This window comes from Pinus tabuliformis, chromosome 1_2 (genome assembly GCF_031772625.1).
Source record: "Pinus tabuliformis cultivar Carrire ecotype Pingquan chromosome 1_2, CPIR1, whole genome shotgun sequence".
NCBI classification, from domain to species: Eukaryota; Viridiplantae; Streptophyta; class Pinopsida; order Pinales; family Pinaceae; genus Pinus; species Pinus tabuliformis.
In genome coordinates, this window is record NC_142298.1 from 45,624,181 (window position 1) to 45,634,328 (window position 10,148).

The window sequence follows — 10,148 nt, forward strand, 5'->3', positions numbered from 1 at the left end:
AATCTGAACATGTAATTCTAGTGTCCATACCTTCTCGTTCAATTCTTGGAGTTGTGATTTGCGAACAACATAAAAGAACCTTTTTTCCCAATCACAAATCGTAATTCTAATCCATACTTAAAATTACTATGATCTATATATATAATGGACTATTTAGCATTCCTTCAATTGCAAATCCTTTATTTGTGGTGAGGCTAGGGTTTGGTCTTAGGGATGATATGAACTTCTCCCATCTCACCATTGAGTTTTGATGGGCTTGTGGCGCATGTATTTGAATTGGAAACATTATCAATGAGAAGTTATTCAATTTTGGCACAGATTCCCATGCATTCATCCATTAGTTGTACTAGCTAATTGATACTCCAATCAAGTCTGCATGTGTTCTTTCATGTTGGCTTTTATGTCAATGAAGTAATTCATGGCTATGGCTTATATGTTTGTTCGGAGTCTTTGCTTTCCTAATTCCATGCATGCTAGGAACTAACTATGAACTAATTTGCAGCTAGTCCCTATTATATTCTCGCTTGTATGTTTTAAGATGAAGTTATCTAATTGATTTATCTTAAGGCATACCATTCTTATTTTTTGTTGTTGTTAGGTTCATATACATCATTTTACTAGCTTGTCAATTCGGAGCCCATTTTATCCCTTTTCTTCAGGCATATCACACTTGATCACACACTCATTTCTCTACAGTTGCTGACCATGAGAAAAACGTTCATCGTGGTAATCGATCCAACATACCAGATGGGGCTCCTATCCCAAACAGTGTGAGCTCTTATTAGGGCTTCATACTATGGAGACCCCCTAACTATTGGTGGGACATTTTTCTTTATCAAGGCAATGGAATCTTTACACATAGATTCTACATTTTCCTAATAGATCAAACTCAGGTTACATAGTTGTTTTAACTATCGCTAGTCTTTCCTAATATGGAGGAGTAACATATTGGATGATAGTTGGTCTAGAAACGGCCACTTGTGTTTCTATTGTTACTCCAAGATATTGAGTATATCTAGATTCCTCTTCTTCTTTGTGGTAATTTTTCACTTCAAGATGTGAGGGATCATCCTCTACTTGTTTTGTGATTAATGGTGGGTTTTACAGATGTAGTATCTTCCCAAACCTAAGTTGTACATGATTGCATGCAAGAGGGATAATACTAGAGGATGGAAATTGTTGTTTCAATTTGATGGACAACTATAATATTTGGATTTTGTGCAACTTGAATGGGTAACTAAGGTTGAATAGAAAGACCATTTACGAAAGCATTTACTAATGGGTTCACAAGAACTGTAATTGAGGTTTTGTAGGTAGCAATGGGGGTAATTGTGGTTGGGGTGCTGGAAATTTTTGTCCAAGGAGAAAGGAATCTTTCCAATTCAATGGCCACAATGAATTTTGCATTGGTTGACCTAGCCATTCCATCCAAGTTGAGGGATATTCGAATTATTAAGGATTTTGTCATTGGAGAGAAAAAAATTGTGTCTATGGAGAATTATATTGAGCAACCCAAGTATTGACAAATATAGAAGGGTTTCATTCATACATGGTGGTCGTGGTTGCTACGATTTATTTCAACGCAAAAAGTAAGCTAGTTCAGCCTCTTTGCTAGTGCTCTGGTAGACTACTTTCAATCTAGGTAGAGAGGGACATGTTATTGTAGAGTGCTCCTCATCAAATATTTCACATATCTCAACAAAATTCACTAGGCATTATCTAAAAGAGTATTTCATTCTGCATTTTGCAAATAAAATCGCAAGTGTATTTTCAACTTCCTGTTGTTTTTGTTTAGCTTGAAACACATCTCACTAAGAAATTAATGTCCCAAGGATTCTAGTCTTAATTTTTTCTTAAAAATTTCCATTTTCTACACGAGTAATTCCCCCCATGGTTGATTTCATTACCTTACAAAGGTCCCTAATTTATGTTCTAACATTAGTTGTCCCTCTTGAACCACTCCTACATAGATCTCAAATATTTTCATAAGTCTCCTTGGAGATGTCTCTGTTTCCCATTAAATTAAACAAATCCAACCATTCATCATGTATTCCTTTAATTTGGATTGTTTTCAAAATATCCCCTCCTAACGCAGCATATGAAGATCTCTACACATTATACTGAAACCAATCTACAAATTCCTCCTAATTTTCTTCCTCCTTTTGTGCTATTTTGAAGGAATCGTCCTTGAGTTCTCAAGTTGTACAATATTCTTGATAGTTCCCAAGGAAGGTCTTCTTCATTTCATTCCACATAGTTATAGTATTTCCACCTAGACCCATAAAGTAACTCAGAGCTACTGCCTTTAAAGTGGTCAAGAATAGATTTAACTTTTGTATATCATTAGTCTAGTCATAACATCAACAAAACACATTGAATTAAAACAAAAAAGGCATTTGGATCTTCAGTGGTAATTCCATGGAAATTGGGAAGGGTTGCCAAAAAAATTTGCTTCATGGGTGTTTTTCATTGAGTGTTAGCAATAGGGAACTCAATTGTAGGAGTATTGTTAGCCATATATTCTGAAATATTCTAATGATCCTCTAGAGTTCCAATCATGAGGGACTCGCTGAAATGAGACAGGGGAAGCTACTTCTTGTATAATAGGTTTAATATCACTTCATTAATTGAAATTAAGAGTCTCATGGGATGTTTCTTGAATCGGACTACAAGATTCTGATACAATATCCCATGTTTCTCCTTGTCCTTCAACAAGGTGTTGAAGTTTAGGTCTAAATATAGATTCCCTATCTTCCTCTTGTCTTTCAGCAAGTTGTTTAGATTCTGCCACCTCATAAAATATTTTATGAGGTCTTGATTTCCTCATGGGTTAGCCTCATCTGTTTCAGCAAGATGACCACTTAGGATGATCGTGTGACTGGGCCCCACAGCGTAACAAGATTTTGCTTCTGCTTTTGAGATGATATCATGTATGTATGTTTTTTTCCTAAGTCTTGTTATTTCCAACCTCTTTTACCTATAGCGTTTTTTCTTGTCTATTGTTCTTTCCTTCCTCTAATCATATACTCCTATATGCTTCACACATGCAGCATAAATGTTCTAGTACAAGTGAAACGAGAGGCTACCACGTTATGTCCCTATAAGGAGATAAGTGGTCATTTGTGTGGGTTGATTCCCCTCCTGTCTTTAAAAATCAGGCCCTAGTAGTACCGGAGATAATGCAACTATCCAACACTAGATCGTTTCTTCATGCCCTTGTGATCTCCCTGGCAACAACGCCAAAAATATCGACTGCTGCAAATGTCTACATAAGAAAACTACAACATTTATCATTTAGATGTCAATCCATGTGTCGTTTGTTATTTTAAGGTTGTGTGCAAAGTATATGCAAGCAAGAGGTCCCTTTCTAGTATTGGTTGTTCAAATGGTCACGTAGCTAAAGAATTCACACCTACAAATCAAATCACACTTAGATAATAAAAGATAGGAACTTGATGCAACTCTCATTACCCTAGGAATTAAATCAAAGCGTCAACAAATCACAAACACTTGCTGGAAAAGGAAATAAACATGGATCATCACGCTTAGAATAGGTTCCTATCTTAACAAATCAATCTTTGCAAGTAATAACAACTGAGTTACAAAAATAGTCACTAAACCATTCTGCAAATTAAGTTATATTGCAGGTGATAGGAAGTGAACATACAACACCAATTGAATCACACTACAAGTAACATAAAACAAATGATTAATTAAATCACACTACAAGTAACATGAAATGGACAATTCTCGCAAGAAATAGGAAATAAACCCAACTACAAATCAAAATACTCCAACCACCCTACAAGTAATAGAAACTAAATCATTCTATCATTATCAATGCACAAATCATCCATAAAACGAATCAATGCAACATAATCTCCTTCAAGTAATAAGTGCATGTACCAACTGTTGTTAAATGGCAATTGCTCACATCATCAAAGCACAAAGACATTATGAAATAACTAGAACATTTTAATTAATAAATAGAATTGTAGCACCTCACCAATGAAGGGGGGCCTCCTTCACCAATTAGGGCTGCGAAAGATTGTGCACAAACTAAGACTTTAGAAAATGGAGAATTGCATAATGTATTATATAGAAAAGTAGCACAATAGTCTTACTGCACTTTGTTCACTAATAGAACCCCTTCTTCTCACTAATTGTTCAACAAACAAGCAACCTCGAAGGCTCCTCTATTTACACAAGTCATATGGGTAGTGACCCAATAGAATATCAAACTTAATAATACATATCAAGGGTAAAATTTGTTGCATATATTTATGTTATTACATTAGTGGTTCAAAAGGAAACTTGTTACATTACATTCCAAATTAATATAATGACTTCAAATTATGTCTGTTGTTGAGATATCTTTTCTTTACTTTCCTTCTTGAGCATCAGTCAAAGACCATATGCTCAAGTGCTAATGATATTGTAGGCATGATATGTCATGGCCTTGTAAGTAACGACATCGAAAGTAACAACACACCAAAAGAGGTCATGTAATGATGCCCATCCTTCAAGCGTCTGCAATGAATCAAATTCACTTTTTCCAAACTATCACCTAAGTAATCTGAAAGTAGGTGGAAACTAATAAATGATCTTATATTATCACTTGAAAAATATGATTTATAGAAAATCTTATTCCTTAATCAAAATTATATATTATGAACAAATTATTGATGGGGAAAGGGTAACATAGGACAATTAAGATAGTTTCAAGTCAATACAAATGGATAACAAAGGGTGCAATTCGAGGGCTCAGCACTTCCCTTCATTGTCTCTCACTTTTTACTCATAGAAGCTCAACATTCGCACTCCCCCCTATCAGTCACAAGTAAAAACCTTTGCATCACCACCAATAACTCCTCTCTAAATTATCAAAAAAATTTGAAGGCTCCAACAAGAAAAATCATGAGTTTGAGGAGCTTTTGTGACTACTACAAGAAATACACAATCATGTGGTAGCCTTCAAAATGCCTAAAGGCCAGAGTCTCCATCATGTTTGAAAAATAGCCATAATTTCTACCATCTCTAGAGGACAAGAAGATCAGTCCTTTGTAGCTACAGGATCTCCTATCCACCTACATCAATAGAACTTCATCTACCTACAACAAAAACACTTTAGCCACCTACAGTACAACACCTCAATCACCTACATCAGAGTCATTTAGAGAAATAGAAACAACATTGAGAAGATTCCAAAAAGGTCTCCAGTAGTAGAAAGTAGGAACATCAAAACTCCCAACAGAGATATCAAAGGTAGCTAAAATATTCAGCAAAATCCTTAAAGGTAGCCGCAACATCTACACCAGTAGCATCCATGACACCTACAAGAAACAAGGAAGGTAATACATAGATATGCATCTCTCAAATCTCACCCTTCGAACCTATTCTAGCTCGAGAAAACATTAAAAGTGTAAGAAGTGAAGGTTTTCCTAGCTAGATTCAGTTTGTAGGAAACCTCAACCATATCTAGTAGTGAACTTAAATTTTCCTCCAAGAAACCCACACGTGAGAGAAGAACAATACAACAAATAAAGGAAAACTTGAGAGTGTGAGTCAATATTGTTTAATCATTAAGGAGTGTGGAGCATGACAAGGTAGGTGGGGGCTAGTTCACCACTGTGCATTGAACCCATCACCTTACATCAGTTTCAACAAATGACCACCTAAATTGAGGCACTACGAGCTTGTTGTGCATACAAATTTGTTTTAGAACTCCAAGGAGACCTCGCCATTGCTACAGGATATCAACCTAGCTACAAAGCTTCTAAGGCGGTCCACTACAAGAACCTATAGGAATCTATAAGCATTATATACAGGAGATTGATAGAGCGCTATAGGAAGGAAAATTTTGACCAAACAAAAATCAAAGCCTAGAAAAGTAGAGAGGATATTCAAATGAAATGTAAGTGAAAAATTCTCCACATCTACATTTGACATAAGTGTTCCAAAAACATCTCTATTACCAGAAAGAAACCCTCTACATTTTATTGTTTGAATTCCAATAGGTGCACAAATTGGATGGTATGAGTATTTCCTTAAGAATATTGTGTATCAAACAAGGGAGGATTGCATAATGCAATTTCCCTTTCCCAACCTTGAAAAAATATTGTCAACTTTTCTTGCCACAAAATTTCCCATTGTACAGGAAACCTCAGGCTCTTACAATGACAAAAGACTAATATCCCCATTCCTTGATCCATTATGTCAGAATTATTCTAAGTCATTGGAGGAGGATTTAATAGGAGAGAGCCAACATATACCTCAAGAATTTTTCATGTCCCTTCCTAAATTATTTTGGAGCAGTATTAATTTCTACATTTTGGGGCCAATTTTGGAGGTGATGGGGATCCATTCGATTTTATTAGGAGGCTAGACTTAGGAGAAGTTATTTCGATGTGGTTAAGTATACGTGGGGGCCACCCATACTAGGGGAATACGCATTCCCAAGTTCGATTTGCATGGAGGGGAAATCGATGGTTAGGTGAGGTACCCACAATGGAGGGAAAAGTTCTCCAAGAAATCTATATAAGGAAGGCAACTCTCCTCATTTGGATATCTTATCTTTCGACATATTGAACTCAATCTTAGTTGCTCGAGCTGCTTAGTCGAGTTACTATGTTGTTTAGCACACGAGTGTCTTCGAGCGAAGATCTCAGCCCTTGCTTCAGTGGACTTCGAGTGACAACCCTAGAAGGGAGTTATTCTTCATCTCAATTTGTAGCAGCGGTAGGGAGACGAGTTACAACAGCTGTAAGTCGAGTACCAGTAGCAGGGGGAGTAACAACAACGCAAGGATTACACAGTCATAGCGTTAGGCACTCTGGGAAGTTGGGGAGATAAGAGAATCCTTCATCATTTTCAGGAGTATAGAGGGAAGCTACAGACAAGAGGGCCATCCTACACGCAGCTGTCGTTTCATCACACGCAGGACTGCGTCATCTCCTCCATGACTACGCATTCATTGCAGTGAGACTCCTTGGGGCAACACCATCTGGGGAAGTTTGGAGATGGGAGCCTGGGAGATAATTTGGGGGGCCATTTGAGGAGGATTGTTGCAGTTGGGAGAGCAGAGATTAATAGGATCAGTCACAGCAACATAATTCGAAATTGGAGGAGGGCCAAGTTGTGAAGGGTCCATTTTTAAAGGTTGGAACCAAGGGAAAACCTTTTTGGGTTTTTCTGGGTTTTGGGCAAGGATCACGCTCCTAATTTTATAGAATTTTTTGGGCATTTCTGAGGGGTCAAACAGAGGTCCCAACTCAGCTAGCAACTAGAGAAGCTAAGGGCAATTTGGGCCAAAATTTTGAGGTCAACATTTGGCCAATTCCTTTGTGGGTTATTTTGGGTTTCTTGTGTAGAGGCTTGGATTAATTTCCCAAAAAAATTTGAGCAACAGAGAAGGCTCTAACATCATATCATTTCAGGCAACAACACCTTTCTTGGTAGTAACAATGCAGCTCTTCAGTCGAATTACTAGCAGATTTGAGGAGGGTGTTCCATTTTTCATTTTGGGATTTGCTAGATTGCCTAGAGAAAGCCCAAGTGCACACATTCCAACAACTTGTTGTACACCTCTTTCCATTTAATAAAATGAGTAGACAACATAGTTTGGTTGCCAATTCTGTGGTCTGACGGTCTGATTTAATTTTATGGTGTTTTTTTATTATTCGCTTTGCATAGCACTATTTTTCCTAGTTTGGAACATTACAAATATGTCAAATCCATGAAGTCAAAGACATTTTTGAAAGTTTCCATTGGCTAGGATTTTCTAGAAGTTGAGGGGCTTTGATGAGGAAGTTGCTCAGGAATTTTTCTCAAACCTCCAACAACCTGAAGGGTGTGAGATGATTATTGTGGTCAGAGGCCTAATTATCTATCAAAATGAGGATCTCATTAGCAGGATCACCACTCTTCCCAGGGGAGTCAAACGGAGTAAAGAGGAGAGGCTTGAGGCAATCACTGCTAAGAAAAAAAAAAATCTCCAAAACGAACTACCTGGGGAGGATAAGAATGGAGTGAAAAGAGAAAGCATGCCACATTCATGGGATGAGGTGGTGTTACACAATATTTTGTCACTGTCCCTGTACTCCTCATTCCTCGATCTTGGAGGATCTCTACAGTGACCCTCATATGTTTCCCTGCCATGAAGAACATGTCCCTACATCCCTCTTCGTCTGCATAACATGTCCCTCTTACATCATTTCCCAAGAATATTCCTTCAAGCTCAGTTTTCAAGACCGGCACTAGCACTCAGTTTATTCCCTGCGCCAATTTGTTGAGTCCAACACTGGGCCTAGCACTGAACGGCGCTAGTCAGGCATTCATGACCCACGCCGACCTTCTTTTGGCAAGTTTTTAAAAATGGAGTCAAAGCTTCCAGGTCCAGAAGCTTCGTGAGCGGAAGTCTGGTAAATGGTTGAGAAAGATAGAGCTGAGAGAGACTGTTTGCGCTCCTTTCCCCTATTAAAATGGAACAACCCAAAATTGATAAGGCCTCTCCCACCATAAGAGGATCCATTTCCTGCTCTATCAAAGCTATATAAAATCCTCATTTTACAACCTCAACTAGCTAGTGAAAGGGTTGAAATTATCTATAAATCTTCATAGCCATCTTGAGAAAATTAGCCTTCTAGTTTGTGTGTGAAGGGAGAATAAGCTTATGGTGTTTGGTTTGGAGTAAAGGGAAAGAGGACTTGAACTTCCATTGTTTTGAGGGTGAATCATGAGATGCTTATAGTGGTGTTGGAACCCGAACATGCCAAAGGGAACCTGCAACGTCAAGGCTCCGATTGTATCTCTCTTGGAAGTTTATAATAATACAACTCATGGTTTATTTCCTATATCATGTGTAATATTACATTTGATAGCTTAAAACTCCTTGACCTTTTAAGTAGATTGAATTCGATTTTATGCTATCACGTTTGTTGTTGTTTCTTGCATGTTTGTTTCAGGTATTTGAACGAAAAGAACAAAAAGAAGTTGGAGCAAGGAAGTGTTGTGGCCACCAACAACCCCCCTCCTTATTTAGTATTAGCAATAACACTATATAAGTGGGGACCCTTAGTAAAAAAAAAAAAAAATATATATATATATATATATATATATATAAAATAAAATAAAATAAAATAAAATCAATTAGAGCTTATATTTCCTTTTGGATAAAACTTACCATCATGGACTTAGGAAAATACTTTTGAAAAATCTAAAAATCTTAAGTTTCATGATGAAGAAAGTAAAGTCACTCCTTAAGAAATATCGCATCGCGCAAAGAATGATAGGGCACCTTCTTATGAGCCAAAATGATAAAAAATGCGAGATTGCAACGCGAAACTCCATCGCATCGCATGCATTAATGAGCACTCACGTTGGAAAACCTTAAAATCGCCGATATGCGATATCGCATATCGCAAAATCGCATAAAATACACATAACGATTAAACGATTAAGCGATCTGCGATCTTGCGATATTGCGATCTCACGATATGCGATATTGCGATCAAGCAACCTTGCGATAGAACAACACGATGATATTGCGGTAATGCGATACAGCGATACTACGATGCAAATCGCAAAAACATTCCATCGCAGATTTTCTTGGCTCAATATTCAAGAAAAAGCTTTTTTTCATAAACCAAGAACCGGTTACGCGCTTTAATGATAATTAATGAGTTACATGCCAGTTGTTAATAAAATATGGTTTTGTGTTTTCCGAAGAGCCAGTTCACGTAAGGTGGTGTGTTTTTGCATATCCGTGGCATTTAAAGCTTTCCTGTCATTATTTATTATCATTACTCTCACCTCACTTGTGAACTGCAGGAACGAAGAACAAAAGTTACACAAAGCAATGTGCAGGAAACTATGGGGAAAAAGGGTAAGGCTCCAATGTCCAAAGACAGAGAAATGGCGCCCTTATAAACAGACACCGCATGCAATAGAGCCGCAGATTCACAGAATTCTGCTGAGCCATCCATTACAGATCTCTCATATACAACCATGGTTAAATGGGTACTGAACGATGCTGATATCAGAAACAGACAGTTTAATGCTCAGGGTCAAGAGCTCACGAAATCATTATTTTTACAAATTTTGAGCTTTATACCCGATAAGAGAAAGAGGCGCAAAAGGCAAAAAACGCA